Genomic DNA, 25,028 nt, shown 5'->3' on the forward strand with positions numbered 1-25,028 from the left:
CCAGTCAGAGTTTTTCCATTCATCCCACCTCAACCAGACCTAGATTCAGGCACAGAGAATGCTCTGAGCCTCCATCTTCCATATTTGTATGAGGGTACAGAACTCCGTACAGCAGTCAGTCACAGCGCATCAAGCAATGCTACATTGCCCACTGGAAATGAGCTGGAACTCGATAAAAGAAATTTATTCTACATCAAGTAAATGCTCTAACTCAGCAGTTTTCATTCCACCCTGTATGCAGCCTGTCTACTTAAACTACAACTTCTTCATGTCAGGGAATAAACTATTTTTCTCCTATTTTTCAATGTGCAAATTATTCAAAATCACGTTACTGCTTTTTAAAAATCATTTATGTCATTTTAACTGCATATTCTAAAAAGTATAAGCAATTGTTGCACAGAATAACTTTTCATTTTTTAAGAACTGATGGAGTGGCACCCCCTGCACCTCCCCCCCTCACGGTGAATGAAAATACCCTGGAGAGAAAGGAAGACACAGCAGATTCCTTTGGTCAGGTCTAGTCCCTAGAGCTGGGGGGTAAATGGGGCTGTAGGGAAGATCTACGGGAGGCCCCAGTGTGTAAACAAAGATTCATTGCACATTATTGGATTTAACGCACACTACGCTACAGAAAAAAAGGAGAACAGTTCGTATTTGACATGAAACACCACCATTTTTACAGCTTGACCACTGACACAGCTCAGCCCTAGTAGTTCCTCCCAGATTCATCCTCTTCTGTAAACTTCCCAGAGAGCTTTTGTTATAACAATGAATGAATTAAAAAAACAAATATAATAAAAACAGCGATCAGCCAAATAGTTCTCTACAGTGCTTTCTGTGTCCAGAGAGATGAGCTTGTCAGTGTCCCGCTGAGGAACTCCCAAGCATTCCAGCACCTCATGCACTTGCTGGGTACATTCCTCCACGTTGCACCCAGCAAATGCCAGCCAACGTCCAGCCCCACTGAGAAGCCCAAGGATCATGTGATGAAAAAGAGTCCCAATGGGGAGCAACTACCAGACTAGGAATCAACCCTACCAGATGCTGATTTTATAGTCTCTCTGCCCTGCCCATACCTTGCTGCATGCTGAAGGGGGAAATCATTGTAATGTCTTTTTTCAAAGAGCCATTCTAATAAATATACAAATACCACCCACACTGAGGAAAAAAAGGTGGTGAGGTGTGTATGCAGGCATGTGTGTTTTTAAAAAAGCAATATTCTCAGTGGAAGACAGTTTTGTGAATTTTATCACATGCCCTGCATTACTTAGAGGGAGGGGAAAGCAACCACAGAAGAAATAAACTTATATAGCCCCATTTCCTTGTAAATTGAACTCTAGAAGCTCATCAGTTTCACATGAACATGTGTGTCCTGTGTTGGTAATGATGTTTTTGGAAAGTCCAGGTCAAGGATCTATCTCTCAGGCCCAAGTACCTTCCTCCTTCTTGCTTGCCTAACCAAAAACTCCAGATCAGCACATAGGAGAGAAAATGTTTAGGAAGGAGATGCATAGGTGTTTTTTGCAGCATTAACAAAGACAAGGGTTAATCAACCTGGCAACCAGGCAAGCCATTAAGCAGAATTTGATACGTAGTATTTAGAACTCTTTGCCTTCATAAACAGGTTTGCCTTTATGCAGTAGGGCTGGAGCCACTGTGCTCATATCTCCGATTCAGCTTCCCGACTTCTCGACTGCATGTGTTTACATCCTGATCCATCCTACACACACACACACACACACACACACACACACACACACACACACACAGGAGAGCACTCAAAATCTCAGTGCAACTATGAGCTATCACTCTTTATCTGGGTGGAAACTGATCAACACATCTCACTCCACTAAATTCTTGCTATCCATGGACAAGTTCTTGCTCGACCTGGCCACTGTGGGATGTCTTCAAGAGAGAAGGTCAGAGATTACCTAATAAAAGAGAAACTAACACAAGCACAATCCAGATATTTCTAGAATTAGGAAAGTCATCCCTGTAATGTTATGTTCCCTGCAAAGTCTTATCAAGCCTTCCTGCTTAGAAACAAAGATGCATTGTATGCTTGCCTATTTGACATGCTTTGTTCCACTGGAAAACATATAATTGATCAGAGCTGGAGTAAGAGAGTTGTGAAACATCACAGATGCACAGTATTTAAATATAGCACAGGCAAGAATAGGGGCTTTCAGGATCAAGTGTTTAGGAACAAAGAAACCTGCCTCCTACTAAGTGAGACCCTTGATCCATTTTTGTGACTTTCCAATATTATCTGCACAGACTGGGAGTAGCTCTCCAGGTTTCAGGCAACAGTCTTCCTGCCCTGCATGGAAATGCCAGGAATCAAATGCCAGAAATCTGGGACCTTCTACCTGCAAAGCAGGTGCTCTGTCACTTCTTGGATGCCAACTTCCCACATGGACTTGGCCAAGTACCAAGGTCTTCTTTGCAGGTCCATCTCCAGGCTTCTCCCACCCTGCCTTAAGCAGGATATATGGCCAGGGATAGGATCTTTCTGATCCCGCTGCTCCAACTCTGGAGTGTTCTTTACAGGGAGACTCATCTGATGTCAGGTTTTTTTAAAAAATCTCAGATGGACATCATTCTGCTTGCTCAGACATTTTTGATTTTCTGGCCTGTTAGTTTTTAATCTCCATTTTAAGGCAGAATATGCGGTGCTGCTTTTGTTTATTTTTGTTATTTCATTTGCTTATTGCTGACTAAAAAACCCCCTAAAAATGGAATTCTAAATATCCCAAAGGAAATAAAAGGGACCTCCCTGAAAGCCTTCAACCAGATGGGTGTAACTTGCTGGAATACTGTAGCCTAGTTCTGGATTTCCTGCATCAAGGAGGAGAACTGAATGAGCTGCTCTACAAGGCTCCTGCAATTTTATTAGGTGTCTGCCATTCTGCTACAAAGCTCACTGCAGTCTCAAAACATATCCCACTCCCCTACAAAGGGCCATTCAATCACTGATTTTGCCCTAAACCCAAGCATCTCTCCATCTTGTTCCCAGTTCCTGCCCATTCCTTAATCCTCCCTTTCTTTGCCTGAAATTGCGTGAAGGGGTGAAGTAATCATGTCTTCGATCTACAGCATGGACAACTGATGTGTCCTTCACTGTAACACATAACCTTTTGGTCTTGTACCCAAACTCAATTGTTGCCCAAGTAGCAATGGTTCCATGTCTGCATTCATAATGCAAGGAATTATGCATCGCATGAGGAACAGGTCTATGGAAATCGATACTGCTAAGCCTGATCTGGGGGTAAGTGGGTATAGTTCAGCAAGCGAGCACATGCTTATAGGCAGAAAATCTCAGGTTGTAACCCCGACCGCACTTTCCTCTTGCAGAAAGATCTCTGCCTGAAAGTCTGGAGAACCACCACCAATTGAGTGGATGATTCTGGGCTAGAAAGACATTCTACAAGCTCCCACATTCTTCGTACCCCCAGCATTTCATACCTGTTTCAAGTGGCACAGGACAGAGTCCCAGCAAAGCAGCATCCAAGCTGCTTATGTAACGTAAGAACTGGGCCCATGATTACATGCTTTGACAAAGCATGGAACCATCTTTTCAGGATATTCTCAGCAAGAAGGTTAGCCATTTGAGAAAAGTGGTCACTTCACTGTTCCAGTTTTATAAATAGTCAGAGAATATGAAGGAACAACTGCAAATGTTTTGGAACAGAGGAAATTAGATTTCTGCACATTTGATGCAAGATCATATTTATTGCCATGCCTGAGAAACCACATTTGAGTAATGGACTTTCAGCAGTGCTTACATTCCCTGTTTTCCTTAGTTGGGTTCACATGTAATGGGATGGATTCGAAACCGCACTCAGTTGACTGGATGTTCCTGTAAACAGATGGGAAAGTTATAATCTTCTCCCTGCTCTCTGCACCCTCCAGAAGGTAGAGGTGGCACTGGTGGCTGCACGGGGTAAGGAAAATTGTCAGATTACCTCACCAGCACTAGTGCAGCTACAGAAGCCTCTCCTGGATCTGAGCCACTACTAGGCACAGACGAAGTCTTCTGCTTGCAGAACAGCAGGTCTTGATCCAAGTCCATGCTGTTAAGGTGAATGGTTTAAAACATGGCATGGGAACAAACAAAATGTAATGATATATTTGAAATGAGATGGAATTAGTCGCAGCTCCTGCTTGCATATATTCATGCTGGAAAGTACATGTGGATTGGAAGAAGGTCCCTCATCCTCGTTTTTGTTCCATCATTTTGCAAGCAGGAAATCCAACATTTTGCAGTAGAGCTGTGTGTGTCTAGGCATTGTTATACAATAGAAGATAAAACTTAGGAAGCACGTGGATAATCCTTAAACCCCTTACATGATATATGGTTACAACATGACATAATTAAAACTTGGGCTGTACAGATTCCATGAAGGGATTTAAAACTGATCTCTGGCATACGTGAAAGCGGTGAAAGAGGTGTGTGCATACTTGCACTAACATGCAATGGCATTCCAGGCAGGCAAAAGGACAAAGTGCGCCTCAGGGCAAATTTAATGTGCACATTGCGGTAAGCAAAGATAGTTTCTTTCCTTGCTTGCATTCTTTACTATCCAAACAGCCACTGCTATGCAAATAAGATAATTGTGCTGTATGATTATTATGCTGTTGCTATATTATTTGGAACTGTAAAGCACATTATTTTCCCCAAGGATTAAAAGACTATGTTTAAGTTCCTCTAATTCCATCCCTATATTTGTTGAGAAGTTGTTCTACATTCTAACACTGGAAGTGCTAAATTCAAAATCCTGAGAGTATTAGCAGTTTCACAATTTGGTGGTCTGATTAGAAAAACACACTGTTTCCAGAGGAGAACTACTGCTGAAATGTCAACTGCCTGTACTTCAACTCTTCATTTCAACCATATTTACAAGAACAGGAGTATTATTGTAAATCTGCACTGGCCCCTAGACATGTAAATTTAGGAGTCAGATTCAATAGTGTCAGAATTCAGCACCAAGTTTCTAAGATGCTGATCTCCTTTCAGGATAAAAAGAATAAGAGATGGTGCTGCGTGATTTCTATTCCTCCTCCCCTGCAGAGCTTTCTCAAAAGTTATTAAAAATTGGGTCATAGTCACTTCCCAAGCAGCAACATATTGCGTGCAGGGAAGTTTCTGCTTCCAGGGTTTTTTTTGTGGCAGGATTCTACAATTCAGGCAGCAGCAGAAGTAAGCGGAATGCCAGAATTTTAAGTGTCCAAACATGAAGCAAAAGTCATCTGGCAAAGCAGTGCCTGACTTCAACTGTCCTTCAGTTCAGTTTTGTGTCATAAAGTGCTTTATTGGGAAAATACATTTGCTAAGCAACAACTCACTTTCAAGATCCAAAAACTGAAAAAAGTCTTACTTTCCTTTAAAAAAAAAGTCTGTGCACAAAAGAAGAAACTCCCTCTCACCAGTTGCAGAAACACTTCTCTGACTCTATTCCAGTTTGCATGCTCATGGCAGCTGAAGCAACCCAGCAACAACCCACAGGCTATTTGAGGGTTGCTGCATACACCAAGCAAGCCATGCCACTTAGGTTTGGATACATAATTAAGGACATCCTCCTGGAAAGCAAAGCACATGCACTTAGCCATGGCAGCTTGTTTCAGCCACTATGAGCATGTGAACCAGGCAAATGACCAGGTTCAGACAACATATTCTTCTTCAGCAGGTGGCATGCAGGGTAGCTACCTTCTGCCTTCCTGACCCCACTGCCACACCCCACTCTCCTGGACCATCCTCAGTTCCATAACTCTTCTCTTGCACTGCCTTCCAGCACAGCCTCAACGTGGTGAGTGAGTGGGAGAAAGAGCAAGAACAGGAGAGAGAGAGCCAAGCCCACCTGTCAGTCACGGGTAGAGCTTCTTCAGTGGGCGGAGGCTTTGGGTGACACTGAACACAGCCAGTTCAACATGGGTTTGGGTACCAGGGCCTGGGAGTGGGGGCATGGCCAATTATTATTCCAACTTACTGTTTCACTGTTTGTTTTATTAATGTACTGTTGATCTTACTGCATTTTATTGTCAACTGCCTAGAGAGCCCTCTAGGCTCTGGAGTGATATATAAATGTTAAAAATAAATTATTATTCAAGGTGAGTATGGGTTGAATATGGATTGTCTTTGAATTGCGGGTCATCGTATTGTGCAATCCAAGTCACACAAACAGACTATGGACTTTACCCACAGATAACTCACAAAGTACAAATGACAACAAACCATGGGTTCTCTTCATGGGTTGTTTGTAGCTTGTAAGTCATGGTTTGCTAGTGTTTTTGAGATCACACCACACAACAACAATCCATACTCAAACCCACATTGAAATTTGAGTGAACCTAGCTGTTCCAACAACACAGAACTCCGTCATGAATTGAGAGCCAATGGGATATGGTAGCAAGCTTGCTGGACTGGGGACCCAGGAGACCCAGGTTCTAGACCTCAATCACCCGTGAAACTCACTAGATGACTTTGGGCCACTCACTAATTCCCAGCCTAACCTATCTCACCAGGCTGCTGAGAGATTAAAATGGAGCTATGTAAGCCCCTTGTATTCCTCACAAGAAAAAAGGCAGGATATGAATGCAAGATGATGATGATGATAAATTTACCCAATGGTGAGGATGTAGAACATGTGGCCACCATTTTCAATATACAATCCTGGCCAAGGGCTTGTTTTGTCATGCAAATATGGTGAGTTTGGTATATATAAGAACCAGTGGTTTGTTTTTGCTCAACCCATGTTTGCACAACACAATAATCACTGAATGTGAGACTGCCCAAGCACCCTGGAGCTCATGGGTTCTGCAGCTTGTTGTAGGTTAAATAACACAATGATCCACAATGTGCCATTCAAATCTGGTCATCAACAAAGTACACCAATCTCTTTGATCTTGTAGCAAATGTTGATTTCTCAGCAACAAAAAACACAAATTCACATATCAAAGATTCTAAAGGAAACTTTAGATGTGACCCACCAGCAAGAAGATCTTCCTCAGGGCAACACTGTAAACACCATAAAAAGCCCTACTTGATGCCATTTTGAAAGGGAGTTCTCTCCCCCAAAGATACCACTCTTGACTTAAAAAAAAAAAAAATTCTTCCCATCTGACTATTTTAAAATTTTAAAAGCCCAACCCATATCTTTATTCATTGTATTTTAAATTTCCCAACTAACTGTTCAGTCTATTTCACAATCTTGCCCAACTTTTTACCATCTCTGATGATTTATACAAGCTGCATCTACAAACCGGTTGCTGTGACACAACCTCCCCCACCACCCGTCTCGAGCACCCAGATACTCTGGACTTCCAACTCCAATCATCTCCAGCTATCACGTGCATGCTGGAAAGGATGTAGTACAAAATGTCTGGAAGGCATCAGGTTGGGGAAGCTTGTGAGAAACACATGGGCAGCAACCAAGGAATCCAAGTTCATAAGCATTCCTCTGCACATTGTTATTCCTTCCTTCTAAATATACCCTGAACTCAGTACATTATTCTCTCCCCGGTAGCTTAATGACTAGCCTGTTTGTGACCCCACCCCACTCCTCATTTTCACTTCAGAACCAGGTACAACTACCAGAGACTGCTTCCATATCAAGTCTTCTGGTAGTGCAGCTTTGCTGCACTCTTTTTGTCATGTCTTCTTTTTTTTCTTTCCATCTGAAGTTGCATGCAGTATGGTGAACAACTGCATTGAAAACACAAACTGCCAGATCTGCCACCCCTGCCACCCTGCATGTTGCTAGGCACTTAAAAGATTCAAGGGCCCACTCTTCCACTGGTATTAATGGAATTCTTTTTTTTAGCTGAATTGTCTTGCGGAGGGGAGACTTTGGGGAGGTCACAGTGCTTTCCCTCCCCATTGTGAGGGAAATCCCCCCCCCCCCCATGCAGAGAAGCCGAGTTCAAGAAAACTTCTATTAGTGCCAATGGAAAGATATTCTCTAAGTACCACGTAGTGGAAAGGTTGGGGGGCGGGGTCCTGCAACATATGAAAAACTGCTCGCTCGCTCGCTCTCTGCTGCAATGCTATCCACCAAAAGATTGCCCTTGTGTGGCAATTAACCTGAGAAGAAAACTTTCCACAGGTACCAATGGACACTTAGCTCACCCAGGAATAGATCCAGACCCATGGGAAATAGATTGGACAGAGGACAGAGGTCTAGCAATAATCATGCCTACAACTCCCTCCTCACTAGAAGGAACTTCTTATGCCACCTGCAGAGGGCCCACCAGTCAATTATTTTTCCTCTGAGCTGGATGCATATAGCTCCTTGGGGCTGGTATTTCCTCATTCTCTTCTGCAGCATTTAATAACTACTCCATCCAGTTCCAACAAATAAAAACTTAATTATGGCAAATGGATGCAACACATCACCTTTTTCTTCTTGTTCTATTAGAAGAATGTTTAAAGTATTTTGGTGTCCTTTTTGAAATTTTTAAAACAACCTTTACTAATGTGAAGCTCCAAAGACTTGCAATCCCCCCTGAAAACTCTAAAGGCAAAAAGCTGCATTCATTACACACCAAGGAAGAGGACATTTCCTTCTCTCAGTTTTTATATTTCCAAAACTTCATTTTCACTGAGTATCTCCTTGTTTAAATTCATACTCTGTTTCCCTTCTAGAAAGGCATGATGCTCCCCCTCCCTAGTAGGAAGAGCCATGCTGGATCAAACCAGCAGTCCATCCAGTCCTATCCAAACACCTGCCCATGATATGAGTTCAAAAGCACCTTTCTAGCCATGTTCCCCAGTAACTGATGTACTTACATAGATGTGCAAAGAGCCTCTGATACAGGGGATAGCATACAGTGATCAGGACTAGCAGCTGCTGATAGCCTTCTCTTCCACGGATTTGTCCAATCTCTTTTTAAAGCCATTCAAAGTGGTGGTCGTCATTACATCTTATGGAAGGGAATTCCATAATCACAGAAGTGACCCAAATCAACTTCCAAGTGTTCAATAAGAGCTTAACAGGAGCAAATGTGCTTTTAAAAAGAGCTTGTAGCAAAAGAGGCCAGATGTTAGCAAATATGAGATGGTGCCATTCCAATGACATAAAGCTGTCACAATTGATACACATCAATTTTTTGGCACCAAGATTACCACTTATACAATAATGGTTTGTAGCCTGAGTCATCAATCTATGTAAATCATGGAGAGCAGAATGCAACAGCTCCTGAGATCATGATTTTTTAAGAGATGCTCTCAAACCTTCACTGATGTCTTAAAATCACATTTTGAGTAAACAGCAACACATGCACTCAAATGAGAACTGGGTGCAACTTCCAACTGTCAAAAAATGTTTGCTTTACTTCACATTCAGAAGTCAGACTAGTACAGCTTTCACCTACCTGGCACCCTTCCAGGTGTGTTGCATTATAGCTTTCAAAAGTTTAAACTAACACTGGTGATGCTGAGTGAGGATGCTGGGAGTTGCAGTCCAATACACCTGAAGGTTACCAAGTGTGGAGAGGCTGGCCTAGCTAGATTCACCTTGTAATGAGAAGTCAGCTGAACAATGACCTGCAATTGCAGATGACACAAAATTGGGTGGGATAGCTAATACCCTGGAACTCAGAAACAAAATTCTAAGTGATCTTGATAGGCAACAGAATGAAATTCAATAGGGACAAATGCCCTAGGAAAAAAGAACCAAAGGCACAGTTACAAGATAGGAGATACTATGTTCAACAATACTGCAAGTCAGAAGGATTTTGGAAGTGTTGTAAATCACAAGCTGACTATGAGTCAATAACATGGTGTAGCTGCAAAAAAGGGCAGTTGTATTAATATAAGTGCAAGAGTGTTAACAGAAGTATAGCTTCCAAATCACATGAGATACTGATTCCCTTCTATTCAGCACTAGTTAGAATACTGTGTCCAGTTGCAGACAAACTAGAAAAGGTTCAAAGGACAACAACAAATAAGATCAAGAGACTGGAAACAAAGCCCTATGAAGAAAGACTGGGCATGTTTAGCCCTGAGAAGAGAAGACTAAGTGGAGATATGATAAGCACTCTCAAACACTTGAAATGCTGTCACACTGAACAGGGGCCAGGATCTCTTCACAATCATCCCTGTGGGAAGGACAAGGAATAAGGAGCTTTAGCTACAGGAAACCAGATTCCAGCTGGACATTCGGAAGAACTTCCTATTAGAGCAGTATAGCAATGGAACCTATGACCTGGGGAGGTCATGGTGCCCCGCTACTGGAGGCATTCAAGAGGCTGTTGGACAGCCATCTGTCAGGGACCCTTTAACTAGAATCCTGCATTGAGCAGGGAGTTGGACTCAATGGCTTTACAGGCCCCTTTCAACTCTACTATTGTGATTCTGTGCAAATGGCACTATTATTGTTCTATTCATTCTTTCATTCATTTAATTTCCAAACTGCCCAACAGCCAAAGTTCTCTAGTTGGCTCACAAAGCACACTAGGAAAAAATGACTTCTTAGCTCTCACAAGATCTCTCCAGATGTTCCTTGCAGCAGAAAAGTCAAAAGATATGCCTATCCTAGCACAATTAAAAACTACCCAGCAACTAGCAGATGTCAAATATGTCCCAGTCTTTGCACAATCTCAGAAAAGGAACCACCCTGCTGCACAGAATGGCACTTACAAATACGACACAGAAAACAGGTCACATGAAAACGTGCAATGAGTTTTTTAAAAGTATTGCAGCAAAAGTCTCGATATCAAATGGTTAATAGGGACTGGCTCACAAGGACATATTACACCAGTCCTCTTCCAGTTGCACTGGCTGCCAAGCCCAATTCAAAGTACTAGCACTAACATTCAAAGTTCAAACTGCTTGGGACCAGGTTATCAGAAGGATCATCTTGTCCCATATGTACCTACCCAGACCATGAGGTCATTTTCAAGGGTCCTTCTCCAGCAGCACCTTCCAAAGGAAGTGAGGTGGGTGGCTACCAGGGGGAGAGCCTTTTTTGGTCATGGCACCCTGGGTGTAGAATGTGCTCCCTAAACAAGTGTATCCTTTTTAGCGAAGACCTTTTTATCTTCCCAGCATTTTAACAGTTTAACTTTCAGCTTCATTTTTTAAATATTGCATTTTATTCTGTACCTCTGCTGTTTCTATGCTGATTCAACTGTTTTTGCTGTGTGTGCTTGTGTGTTTCAATTTATTTTTAAAAAATATTTCTTATCTGCCCAGAGAGCCTCAGCTATTGGGTGGTATAAAAATGAAATATATACAAACATCATAATCGAAACCTAAGCTGTATGTTATGAAGCTTCTACTCCTGGAAGCTATTGTGTAATTCCACAGACACTGAATGTTCCTATTAAGCTAGCCAGTTCTTGTTATTTTGTAGCTTGCAATTCTGTGCAGTTTTAGACAGCATCCTACAACTCCCAGCATCCACCCCCCACCATCCAGCCATTGTCATAGGACTTCATTCTGTCTAATCATGCACAGAACTGCACTTTTAGTGTACGTTGCTTGGCCATGATGACTCAAGGACAAATTGATGGATTTCAATCGGATCGGCGACATAGTGCTCTAGTAGCAGAATATAAAACTGATCAGGCTAAACTACAAAACATAGTGAAGACTCTGATATTGCATCACATTTGCATATTACAGCTTTGGTCCTTCACATTGGAGCCACTGCCTAATACTGGAGATAGCATCCACTATTTCACACATCTCAAACAACTGGGCGAGGCTCCTGTTGTGCTGTTCCATCTGTCCAAGAGAGTCACTTCTGCTTCATAAAATGGCTCCTCTGCACCATAATAGCCAAAGCTATGAAGTACCAGTTACTACTGATAATGAGCCAACAGTTGGCATTTGCCAGACTTTGGAACAAAATGCACCCTAAGCAATATACTGGGGAAAAAATGGAAGTCAGTGATATGTTGATCCTCAGGAGAGGACACCTGCCTCCAACATAAAGAGTATGGTGTATAATTTCTAGCCCACACTTGTACAGAAGTAAGTCCAGGAACAGATGATCTGGAGAAGGATCGAGGAAAAAGGGCGTCTGTTTGTAGACTGGAGTGGAGGAGATCACAGGAATGAGTCCACAGAAAAAGCTACACATGACAGTCACATAAGCTTGCTACCAGAAATGGATATGACTCTATTTTATTTATTAGAAGGATTTCTAATCCAACTTTCATGGGCACATTGCACTCACAAGATAGTTTACATTTAACATTTAAACACATAAACACAACATAAAACAAGTAATAATTTCAAAACCACTAACCAGCAACAACTAAACATTTTCTCCAAAGCTCAGCACAGTACCAAAAACAGACACTGCATAACATTTATGTCATGCAGGAATGTAAGCAGCAGAGCTAATCCCTTCCCTACCATAAGGTATACCCCATTTTCCAGGTAAGAAAATGAACCAAAATTAGCCTTAACGGTGGCCAACACATCAAAGCCCTGCTGTGACATTTTAACCATGGTCCATGCTCAAGATGGGAAGACCAGAAAGAATTTGCATTCCTGGTTCTGCACTGAGGGACTTACCTGTACACAACCCTTTGACATGTTTAACAAGACACTGAGCAAAATCATAAAGTAGACATCAACACTTTGAAAGAGCCCTTTCTTGAAAGCATCCCTACTTTCCTCTTCATCAGTAGCTCCCTTACAAATCCACCCCACTACGTAGCAGAGTGAGTAGAAATCTTATGAGTCTGCAAATATACAAAAAAAACAAAAGAGAATTAAAAAAATGATGGAGGCAGGATAATACTGGGGGACGATGCTGGCTGTCAGCCTAGGTATTCTCCCTGTATGCTGAAGTCTCTGATTAGTCATACTTCAGAAAGACTTCTGAGACTACAGTTCTCATCCTCCAGCCTCTTAGCCAACACTGGGGGCTGAAGAGGAATGGCAGGATTATCCAGATACAGCAAATACCTTTTTGCAGATACAGCAAAATGCTGCATTGTCTTGCTCAAGCTACTCAATCAGGCCTGCTAGATTTCTTCCTTAGCTACTGAAAAGCTCTTTGCTCAGTACCCCAATATGGATTCATATAAACCAAAGCCTATTTCTTAAGTAAAAAAGGAATTCTATTCTATATTTTTACAACCTACTTTTAGGTTTCCTCTCAGAAGTCCTAGAAAATGCAGCTGGACCTAGTCCCAAATGAGTGTGTATACATGATTGTGGCTTTGTAGAAATAATCTAAGAAATCAGCCAAGAAGCCTACAGGCAGTTTCAAACATAATGCACAGTATATGTGCAGGGAAAGTATGTATGTAAGGTCTGGACCATCTTTATAACTGCAATTACCAGAATTATATATAAAGTTACCCAATATTAAACAGATCCTAATGAACAAGGAGAGATAAGGGAGCAATGTCAGCGTAGTATAGTGGTTATAGCGCTGGATTAGGGGAGCCAGTGTTAGGTCCCCATTTGACCATAAAGTTCAGTAGGTGGCTTGGGCCAGTCACCAATTCTCAGTCTAAGCTACCTCACAGGGTTGTTGTGAGGATAAGAGAGAGAGAAGAACAATGTAAACTGTCTTGGGTTCCTTGCAAGAGGAAAACAGCAGGGTATATAAATACCATGTAATAAAAATAATAATAAATGAGTAGCTGGATTAAAAGTCCAAACGAAATGTACTCATCATTCACTTAAATGACATGTTTTAGAGGGAATTAGGAGCTCCATTCAGAACACGCATTTCAATATACAGTCTCCCATACTGTTGCATCCTCAAGTCAGTATTTCTAGAATGTAAAGAAGAGTCACGTGGATGTAAATAAGATAAAATAATCAGATATATTTCCCCAAATTTGTGTCATAGCCCTGAAGATGGTCCCTCCTGCTTCATTCCTGCATACATCGGGGCAGTCATCCACAACCTGGTGCCACCCAGACGTATTGGACTACAGCTGGTTCTTGTTTGTGGCAGCAGTAACCCAACAGATCTGAAGAGCATCACGTTCACAAAGGCAGTGATAGGGGGCTTCCCACAGGATAGAAAATCACAATATATTCCTCTATAATGCCTTGAACAGCAGCCTGATGCTCAAGCAGCAGCAGGTAAAGCTTTTCACAGCATGAAGATAAACTCTACCACTGGCCAATGCCTGCAGATCAGACTGCTGTTAAACTCACAGCTACAGAACCTTTTGAAGAGCTGACAATTGCAACACTTCCTTTGACTATGTGATGGAGAGAACTGTGCAGACTGGAGACAGGCAACCTCCAGATGTTCTGGACAACATCTCCTATCATCCTTAACCATTGGCTATGTTCACTAGGACTGGTGGAACGGGTTATACAACATACCCAGAGTGGACCAAGTTAGCTACCCTGATGTATACTGGGTCTCTTTTCTACTGGAATGGAACTTCCCACTGCTTGTGACCTGACACTGCTCAGTTTGGAGCCTAATTCCAACTCTAAATTACAGCTATTAACTCAGGCCCAGTCCAAAAAACTAAAAAAAAGTTCAGGAGGTACCCAGTGTCTGTGAAGAGGCCCCCTATCCCTCCCAGATAACTAGGCCAAGAGGATAAAATGGGTAAGTTGCTGCTGAACAATTCTGAGCTAATTATGTTCTTCCACTTAGCCATTTACATCAGCTCCTGCAAAATGGACAGGGCTTAACTTATGGTTTACATGCACTCAACAAAACAGTAATATGCTGTGTGCAAGCTGGCCACCTACTACATGCACTTGGAATAGGAACTATCAAACAAATCAAGGCAAGGTCTGTCCTTCTTCCACAACATTTATCTATTAATTCCCATGTTAAAAATCGGAAGCAGTTCAAAACATATTGCAAAACAATGCATCATTAAAAATATAACCATATTCAAGTGAATTGATGGCTGGAAATAGCTAAGATAAATAAATCTGTTTTTAGTCATTGTGAAAATCACATGACCATCACTCCCTAAAGTATTGCACAGGGAAGGCATTCTAGAAAGAGGGGGTCACCACAGGGAAGGCCTACTGTTGCTGCCAGATGGGTTTTCTGCAAGATATGACACAGGCACCAAAACGTATGCTGAACATCCTAGTGGTCTACACAGGTGGAGATTATCTTTCAGGTAACCTACATCATACCACCCACATATTCTAGAAAATTTCCTAAGCTGTGAGAAAGCACAAATCACCTGACAGGTAAAGCTTGGCTTGCATGACTGAAATTCAAGACTGAAAAACATGGGTGGGGGTTCCCCTCAAAAATATGAAAGGTGATAAGGAAGGTCATCAGGATTGAAGACAGCCACTCCTAGAAGGATGCTGCACAAGCAGCAACATAAAAAGCACTCTTTAAAATACCTCACTTCAGTTACATTTTTCAGTAAAACTGCACCTGAACTTAGGAGACTGAGCAAATAAAATGGAATTTAACTAACAAAGTTTCTTAATAATTAAAGCTGCTCTCAAGTAGGTCAGAGGAAAAGAATAAGTACTTTTAAATTTATTATTAATTTTAATTACTGCTAAATCACATGCAATCCAACTTATTCCTAGCAGTCCTCCCACTCCATTCCTGCTAAACCTATTAACTGTCCTATTCCCCTTCCAATAGAAAAGTCATGGCACATAACATTTTTTCAGCACTTTCAAGTCCACAAAATTTAATGAGCAACGTCCCTCAGGGTTGTTATGTGTTTGAGTAAACTTACTGAGGCCACACAGCTGGGCCTGCTGATGTCTGACTACAGTCCAGCTGTCTTTGAGCACCAAATCCTTGCAATGACTTACAATGCAGGAACTACAGAGTTCCTGTACCAGGTCCTGAAGTTATAATTTTAACTAGCATGGAGTAGGCTTGGACACGAGAATCAGGATACTACAATACCAACATACTGCATTCTGTTTGAAAGATTTTCACAGAACCCTTTCCCATCACCAAGAATCCCAAATTCAAAACTGAACATAACAGAAGTTGTTAAAGCACATTATTGCTAGTAAAAATTCTACCAGGCTATATGTCATTATAAAGATCTCTTGTTACAGTGAGGATGCAGAATGAATGCAGTATTTTTACAGGTCAAACACTTGTTTCTCCTTGAAGCAAATTGCTTCTACCATAGAGATGGATAAATCTGTCAAGCTCAATTTTGCTCAGCTTCTCATCCCCCACCCCTCAAAGTTAAGTTCCACATTGGACTGCAATTTTTGTCTGAAAAAAAAAACAAAACCCTGTCCATTTTTCCTGCAAATTTTTAAGACCTGAATTTTGTGTGCTTTTCAAAAATGCACACATTTGCAGGGGCAATATACAATGGGGCACTGTACCCCTGCCAGTTCCATTGTGCCCCACAGATTCTGTTCCATAAGTGAAACCCATCCTTGTGCAATGCAGTTTTATCAGAAGCACTCATGTCTGGAATGCAGCAGGTCAGTGAAACTCATATAGGGGACCTTTGCAATATGTTCAAATCCAGAAACAAGCATATCTATCATTCCGGAGCTTCATAAAGGAGGTATAAAATCTCTACTGCACAAGTGGTAGGTCTAACTTCCACAAGGGGATTGGCAGGAAGGGCTGCTGGTACAGTGGCCACACTGGATGCTGCACACTTAAAAAATATTTGGAAGTGTATCCACACATGCAAACTGCATTTCAGTTTATGCTAAGATTCAGGAACTACAAGCATGTTAAGTGCACAATGGAATGAGACTTGAATAGGCATTTCTCACTCATGCCTATTCTATTATGCTGTCAATCAAACCAGTTCTGTGGGGAAAGGGGCAGAAGAAAGGAGGATCTTACTTAAAACTTTATATAGCCGTGTTTAAGATGCCTGCTTCTTCTCTACAAGTTTTCAATCCCTGCAATAAAGCATCAGGGCATCCTTACAGAAAACAGCAAGATTCAAAGGCAAGCAGTGAGCAACTTGTGGCCGTGTCTATTTTGCTGGACTGTAACTCCATTCCTAACCAGCATAACCAATAGTGAGCGCTAAGGGGAGTTACAGTCTTACAACATTTGGAGGGCCACATGTTGCCTATCCCTATTCTAGAAATACAGCAGCTTCATGCATAGGTTACCATTTTGAAAGGACTGCATATTTTGCATCATTTCAGATTTTTGCCAAAACAGAAGAAAAAGAACTTTTATACCTATGCTCTCAAAATCAATACTAGTGCTCAGAAAGCCAAAAGATCATGCAGCATAAATTTCTTCTGCCATTCTGGGCAAGCAGTGTACCAGAGCTTTGATATATCAAACTAAACAGAGGGAGGGCTTGGAGAAACAAGCAATCACCCAGTATTCACCTACAGGAGTTTCAATCTCAGACAAAGAGATTGTCTATGAACAACAATTATTCACATTACAGAACATATGAAAACAGAAGAAGTGATAAAGACTTTAATGATTTTCATCACAAGGCTTAAGAGAGATTTTGCTCCAATCAGTCTGAGAATGTGAAACCTAAATTGGAATGTGCATTTAATTTTTCTCCCAATTAGCCACACTCACATGCAAGAGAAGCTGTTATAAGATAAATATTGCTCTTGTCTTCTAGCAAGATTCATAAATTGAAGATAAAAGTAAAATAAGATGGAATAGCTGAACTTTGATTGCTCCAGCAAAACTGGATTTAAGGTCTCTTCCAAAAAGGTTTTAATTTCTTGTATTTTAATTTATTTCTTGTATTTTAATTTTATGTTGTGAGCCGCCCCGAGGCTTCGGCGAATGGGGCGGCATAGAAATGATTTAATAATAAATAAATAAATAAATAAATTTCCAAAATTGTTACACGTTCTCAATTTGATTTTAGACACTGGTCCACACTGCTCATTATGACAAGCCATCATGGACTGATGGACTCAACAACCCATCTTACATCTGGCCACTCAACAACCTGCTATAGCTTGTTTCCCTCAATCCTCCAGCCTGCTCCCTCCACATTCCACTGACCTTCGCACAGGAAGGGACAGTGCAACCTCATGTAAAGGGGGACAGCATGAGATGGGCAATCAGCCAGATGGCAGACACAGAGGCAGAGCATCAGGGAGCTGGGAGCGAAGGCAGGGAACCCAGGGGCAGCCAATCGGTGCCCAGTACACTGGCACCTCAGCCACTACGAGGTGAGCAGAGCAGTGGAAAATAGCAGCTCAAGCAGCTGCAGCCACCACAGCCCCCACTGCCACCAAATTCACTGTCCAAAATGGAGAACTGCAGAAAAACACTGTAACCAGCTTCACACATCACAACAAGCAATGATTAGCACACACTGTTGGTTCAGTGTGGCAATTCACAGAAAGCAAACAAGCCACGTTTCACCATGTTTCTGGTATTCACACGTAACAAGCCGATCCTGCCATAGTTTGTTAACATGTGAATAGTTAGAGAAGCACACTGTGGAAATAAATGTGACAATCTGGAGAAGGGAAAAGTTATGACAGAATTCAAAAAGTGGCGATTTTACATGAATTAACTGAAAAATAACACAAGTACCCACCATAGTTTACTGTGCAGAAGCAAAGCAAAATAGTATTCAATATAATATTTGACAGTATAAAGGAGATCAATTAACTAGGCTAAAATGTGTTTGTAGCTTTCAATGATCTCAAAAAGTTTATGAAAGTGTCAAAGAACATGAACCAATATATGGAAAGCAAGTGTTTGACCTCGTCCTACTTTTCATTTAACTGCTGCTTAACAAACCACACAGAGTGCCACAGATTATACATGTTCAGTTAGCAGTATCTCTGCATAAAGTTTTCACTGGTTATACACATCCATTTCATTCCCTGGAATTCTTCTTTGTACTTCACAGATTATGAAGTATTTTACCACCTACAGGGCTATGACTGTAATCCTATACACAATTACCTGAAAGTAGATCCTATTAAATAGTGTTGCTTACCTTAAAGAGAGCATATATAGGATAAGGTTGTACGATTTAGTGTTTGGAAAAAAATACTTATCAGCTACATTATGCTTCCTTTTTTTCCTCTTTTTGCAAGGAATTCAAGGAGGTTTACACAAGGCTTCTACTCTTCATTTAATCCCCACACTAACCCTGTGAGGTAGGTTAGGTTGAAAGTCAGTGACTTGGTCAAAGTCAGTGAGCTTCATGACTGACTGGAGACTAAAAGTTAGATCTCCAAAGTCCCAACCCAGCTCTCTAACCACTACACCATACTAGCAGGTTATACACGTTCCCAAATCACTTTCCAAGCTTCCAGTGGATAAAAGACAGAAGAGAGGAGACAAATAAGAAGTAACCTTCTAGATACAAGTTAAGTCCCAAACACTTTTTAGATTTCCAAATATATAGTTCTCTTGTACATTCAATTAGCATATGCTGTCATCTCCCTGAACAAACAATAGAAAGATTTCCAGATACTGTTCTGTGTCTGCTTAAAGCTTGCGTAAAACCTTTCTAGGAACAATTATTTCTAGAAACATAATATATGTGCTAAATAAACTACAAACTAGAAATCAATAGCTTGAAATTACTAGGAATTATATTACTCAAGGAACCAATTTCCATTTTGCTGCCTTCTAGCATCCCCAGAAACATCAACTCCAACTGTTAGAGCTACATCCAAGACCCCTTTTGCCATCAAGTCTCAGTAGCAACAGGAGGTCAAAGAATTCCCAAAGGACAAAGAATCCTCATGTATCAACTCATCTGTCAGCTCAAAGAACTGGCTCTCCCCACCTCCTTACAGCAGAATTTCATTATGGCTTCCAATAGTTCCTTAAGGTCATCATATGAGGGGCAGTGTTTGGTGGTCACCTTTAACATCTACTCTTCTTATGGAGAACTAGCATTAAATTGGAGGGATAGTCAATGGCAGTGTGATTAAATTAAAAATATGACAATGAAAGTGAGGTTAAGGAACACAGAAAGAATATTAGTTCACATTTACTGACAACATGAGGAGGAAACCACAATAGAAGAGGGGGTATTTTGGGGGGAGGGGGTAATGCATCTGTTGTAGAATTTAGAACCAAGGTCTACACAGCAATCCCATGAATCTGCACTGGAAAGTAAATCCCAATAGGACTTACTGCTAGATAAGCCTATACAGCAGGAACAGAGAACATCTGGCCCTTCAGATGTTGTTGGACTACAACCCCAATCAGCCCTAGCCAATGAGAGATGATAGGCACTGCAGTACAACATCTGAAGGGCCACATACTCTCCATGCCTGGATTACAGGATTGCAGGACATTAAGAGGAGACATAAGAGTATGTGGTTTATAGTAATGGTGTTTGGCATAGGATGCACTTGAAAAAGTTAAAAGTTCAATTTCCATCAGCTCCAGACAGCCTAGCAAATAATCAGGAATGCTAGGCACTGTAGTCCAAACATCTGAAAGGAACCAGGATGGGTAAGGCTGCCTTAGCTTATGGAAAAGGGTTGCATAATCCATTTGTTTAGAGGATCATATAGCTGAAGCAATATAAAATTAAGCACTCAAATTATATGTTGTTCTTTCACTCAGCAATGATAGTATTATTCCTTAAAGTTCTTTTAAATGCTATTTTATTTCATTTTTAAAAATACCTTGCCTTTCAAAAATCAGGCCCCCACACACTAGAAATATACTTAATTCCTAGTGTGTGGCACCATCCACATACAATTATAATTTTTAAAAATGGAAAGGGAATCAAAGAACAGAAAGACAAGCAGAGGAACAAAGGTACAAGGGAACAAATTCCTGTATCCAATATCTGGATATGCCTCTGTAATGGGTTGTGATCTTTCCAGAGCTTTCAACAGGGTGGAAGACTGATGCCACTGTAACACCAACAATCAACTAGGTGTGAAAAAGCTTACAGCGGGTTCAGAGCAAGAGCCTAGCAGCTTATCTTACCACCAAGACCACTATGAATGATACCTCTGGGAAGCCCAGAAGCTAGGCACAAAGTCAACAGCCCCCATTTGTTTTGAACCCAGCAACTGGCACTCAGAGACTGTGCAGCAGGGATGCGGAATCTCTTTCAGTCTAAGGGCCAAATTTCCCAGATTTTTACTCTCGCAAGGAACTGAAAGCTGCTTACATAATCCTCTCCATTTTATCTCCTTAAACTGAGTGTTAGTGACTGGTCTAAAGTCACCTACTGCACTTCATGGCAGAGTAAGGACTAGAGCCCGTATCTCCCATGTTCCAGTCCAGCATAATAACCAGTATACCACACTGGTTATCAATGATGCCCGTAAAACACAACAATAAATTTGCCTTCTATCCTAAGCCACAGGTGAACATACATGTATTTTCCATAAAAAGAATTGTTAACTAGGCAGCTGGTAAGAGAATAATCCTCAAAGTAACATCAATTCATGCACAAAATTAAAAGTAAATACTTTTTAGCTCCATTTTTCACTTCATAAAAATAGTTTATATAATGTTTTTAAATGCTGCAACCCATACATCTCAACCCTGTCTTACCCAAACAAGGAAAAACTTTCTTTGCCTTAATTTCTTAAGGACTCAATTTCAGTCAGAGCTCAGCTCCAGAACTTGCTTTGTAATGCTACGACTTCATCATATAATACATGAATAAAGATAAAGCACATTCTTCCGCATATACAGTGCGGCTTCCCTGCCTCACTGAGAAACTGCAGCAAGTCTTTACCATCTGGGATTAAGAGGCAAGATTTTAAGGGCAGGGACAGGGCTTAGAAGGACATTAAGTACCTCTCTAAAAAGAACAAGACAGGAGGCTAAGTTCTACCTGTATGAAGTAGAGTTCACCACCATCACCCGTTAGCATCAGGACAAATAACTAATTTACTCCAGTGATTTCAATCAGGAAGCACAAAGCTGCAATTTAAAACTGTTAATTTTCAACTATTTCCCCATTCATTTGTCAATTAAGAGAAAGGGACCTCATCCTTGACTGATGAACCACCATTTTTGCAGATAAACACTGTCCTATCAGATTAACAAAAGCAGCCCTACATATGTTTACTCAGACATAAGTCCCGCATATTTTGATGGAATTTGCTTCTAAGTAAGTGTGTATCAGACAGCAGCCTCAGTCCCCAAAGAAAAGCTGCACACACATCTTTGAGCAAGGGCTGCACAGTTCAGGCTTTTCTGATTCTTACCAGCCAGAATTATTTAGTATGTTAAAGAATTGCTTATTTTTTCAGACTCCGATTCACAAATGTTACTTTAGGCAGGCCCCCACCAGATTGGTGGATTGCTAAAAGCTAAGTGTTTGGAGACAGCAACATGACATAAGGGGCCCTGGAGCAGTAACATCCGCTTCCATGGGTGGGGCTCACAGGTGGGTTCTGAATAAGACAACAGGATTCCTCTGGGAGTCACTGCACACTTAGTCAGTGGTCAGATCCCACTGCCTGGGAGGACTTTGCCTTTAGAAACAGGATGTGAATGTTTCCTACACAGTTTCTACAGGGAATAAATATAGTCCTCTGCTGGCTCAGTATAGGCAGACATTACCACCAAGCCATTAGCCCAAGCAAGGATGGAAACCTGTTTTAAATGCTTAGGCACTGGCAGCAGCAAATCTAGTTGCCTGCATTTAGTACAGAAGCTTTAGGGAGGTCACTCTGCCAGGCATACAGCATGACAATTTCATGCTCCTGGGCAACTCAGCACCTGGGATTTGCCCCACCATCGACTAGGAGAACTGGAGTCCCCAGGAACTATTCTCAAGTGACAGTCTGCAGCATTGGGAGTGGCATCAACCAGCAAGAAAGGAAGCCATGTTACCCCCTCCTCACTCAGTGCACAGTCATACCAAGAGGCTACTACAGGCTGGAAAGCAGCCTTGATCAAAGGGAAGGGTTAAGAATCCCCAAGAAGGAGAGAAAGACCTCTCTGTTCCACACAGGGACAGCACAGCTACTAGCCAAGTCCTTCTCCCTTAAAACCTTTCAGACCTATCAATGAGAATCAAGAGTTACTGCAGGCATTTTCACATGCTAGCTAAGAGAACAACAGACCCCTAGATCTGCAGCTGCAAACAAACTTATTTCGCTGTCATCTCAAACCACTCCCTAAACTGGAGATAGATGCCAGAAAAACGAGTGATAATAAATGCAGAGGTACCCAGAGACTTGGCATAAAGCCAAGGGGACAAAGACTCTGGAAGAAAAAAGCAGATAGGTAAAGGAAATGTCACAGTTGGCTGTGGGTTTCTTCTGGAGGGAAGGATGCCCTTCCCCTCCTCTCCACCCTAATGGTCTCTGGGCTGACAGGAAGTGTTTACAGAAAACAAAGTCACCGTAAAGAGGTAGGGAGATAGGCAAGCAGGTGATTTTTAACCTTCCCACCCTCCTAGTCCCAAAGTCAGTGGCAGATTCTGGAGAACAGCAGGAAAAAATGCCACGCCTGGGATCTGAATTTCCTCGGGCAAACAAGAAGTGCAGGTCTACATAGGCGACAGAGGCTGCAGTAAGGTGACTACTGAAGCGAAGCACAGGAAAGAAAACACTGGCCCGCCGTCTGTGCACACGCCTCGCCCCACAGCTTTCTATTAAGTACGTAGCCGCTGTATAAAGCTAGCCGTGAAAAACCACACTTTAAAAAAGCAAAAACTGGATTCTACGAGTGAAGGACTAACAACAAAGGGGAGGAGTCAAAAACCCGAGAATGAAACCCACATGCCTGAAGAATACAAGTGGCTACTCCCCTCACCCTCTGAACACAGTATTGTTCCTCCCACCACCCTGCCCTAAGTCTACATGCAGCCAGACACACCCCACTGTACACCGATTCCTTCACACGTACTTATCACGCGAGGCCATTTCCCTCACACCCGCCGCCACCCCTGTCAGATAGCAGGACCTCTCCTTCCCCCGTCCCTGAAGCACCCTCTGTCCAAAAGGACATGCCACCCCCCACAACTACTGCCTCCTCCCCCGCCCCCTCAAGAGGACTTCGGGTGACTCTGATCAACTTGCAAAGAAACAAAGCTGGAGGGGGGGGGGGCGGTAGGTAAGGGTGGCCTTCTGAGCTCACTTTGGTGACTCGGATTACAGTCGAGTTCTAGGAAAAGGGACGGTCAGAAGCAGACAGGCAAGCAGCCCGCTTCCACCGAGCAGCCCCCTCGGCTCGGGGAAAGCTCTGCTGCACTACGCTGGGCTGCGACTGGCTATCAGCAGTTCCCCCCAGTCGACACACGTTCCCTGGGACGCGCCGCCTGTGCCACTGCAGTGACTCCTGTTCCTGCAACACCCACCGCCCCTTGAACATTCCCAGCAGGATGAGAAGAGACGGGGACGCCCACGGATCGCTAGACGCTTCGGCGCTGCCTTTGCTCTCCTCGCTTGCTCCTGCTGCTCAGGAATTACTTTACGAGCAATAAGACTCAACCGGAGAAGAAACAGGCACCCACCCCCCACAAAAGCTAAATATATGGCGGGGGTTTACTTACCAACTCCCCGCAGGTCTGCTTCCTATGCAAGGCAGAAGAGCAGCGCGACGCTTTCCAAGGGGAACAAGTCGGGCTTTTTAAGCGAAGCCCTGGAGAAAATGCAAACTTTACATAGGGGTGGGGGCTGGAAGCCCCCTGGATAGATCCTGAGGCGGCCCCTCTGCCTGCAAGGAGGCTGCCTGCAATTAGTCAGTTCTCCGTCGGCCCGGTGCAGGGGTGAACTTTCCACCTCGGCGGCGGAGGAGCCCCCTGCCTGCAGCGCTCTGCCCGCATTGGCACCCAACGCCCAGGCGCCCGCCCGCTCGCAGGCTACTGTAGTGGCGGCGGAGGCGGCTTGGACAATGTGTATGTGTGCAGCTCGCAGCACAAGGCGAGCCCCAGGCAGCCAACAGCACACGCCCAAACTCCGCTCGCCGCCCACTAGTCACTCACAACCTCCCGGAGCAGCTGATAGGTGCTTTGGCGCAACCTTCGGGCACCCGGCCGCGGCTCCCCCGCTACTCCGACCTCGTGGTGGGCTGCGGGACCTGTCAATCACGCCCCAAGCTCCCTGCTCCCCTGGCCCCGCCCGCCGCCGCCGCCGCCGCCTTGGCCTGGGCGCTGGGAGGTCTACGGGGGCTCGCAAGAAGGAGAGAGGAAACGGGCGTAGCGCGGCGAGAGGGAGGAATTGCCTC

The 25,028-nt window shown here is 42.8% G+C and overlaps 1 protein-coding gene across 2 annotated transcripts in view; it reads right to left on the reverse strand.

Annotated features, from left to right (window-relative positions):
• Window positions 1–24,709, reverse strand: part of HRAS (HRas proto-oncogene, GTPase) — a 70,191-nt gene extending 45,482 nt beyond the window's left edge. The window contains exons 1-2 of one of the 2 annotated variants that reach the window (XM_044425882.1): window positions 24,355–24,709; window positions 3,786–3,859 (exon numbers count right to left, since the gene is read on the reverse strand). The gene's annotated coding sequence lies outside the window, so the exon portion shown is untranslated. The remainder of the gene's footprint in view (window positions 1–3,785; window positions 3,860–24,354) is intronic. The other variant, XM_044425881.1, reaches the window with a different exon arrangement.
• Window positions 24,710–25,028: the final 319 nt, after the last annotated feature.

This window comes from Varanus komodoensis, unplaced genomic scaffold (genome assembly GCF_004798865.1).
Source record: "Varanus komodoensis strain SLA01 unplaced genomic scaffold, ASM479886v1 scaffold16, whole genome shotgun sequence".
NCBI lineage: Eukaryota > Metazoa > Chordata > Lepidosauria > Squamata > Varanidae > Varanus > Varanus komodoensis.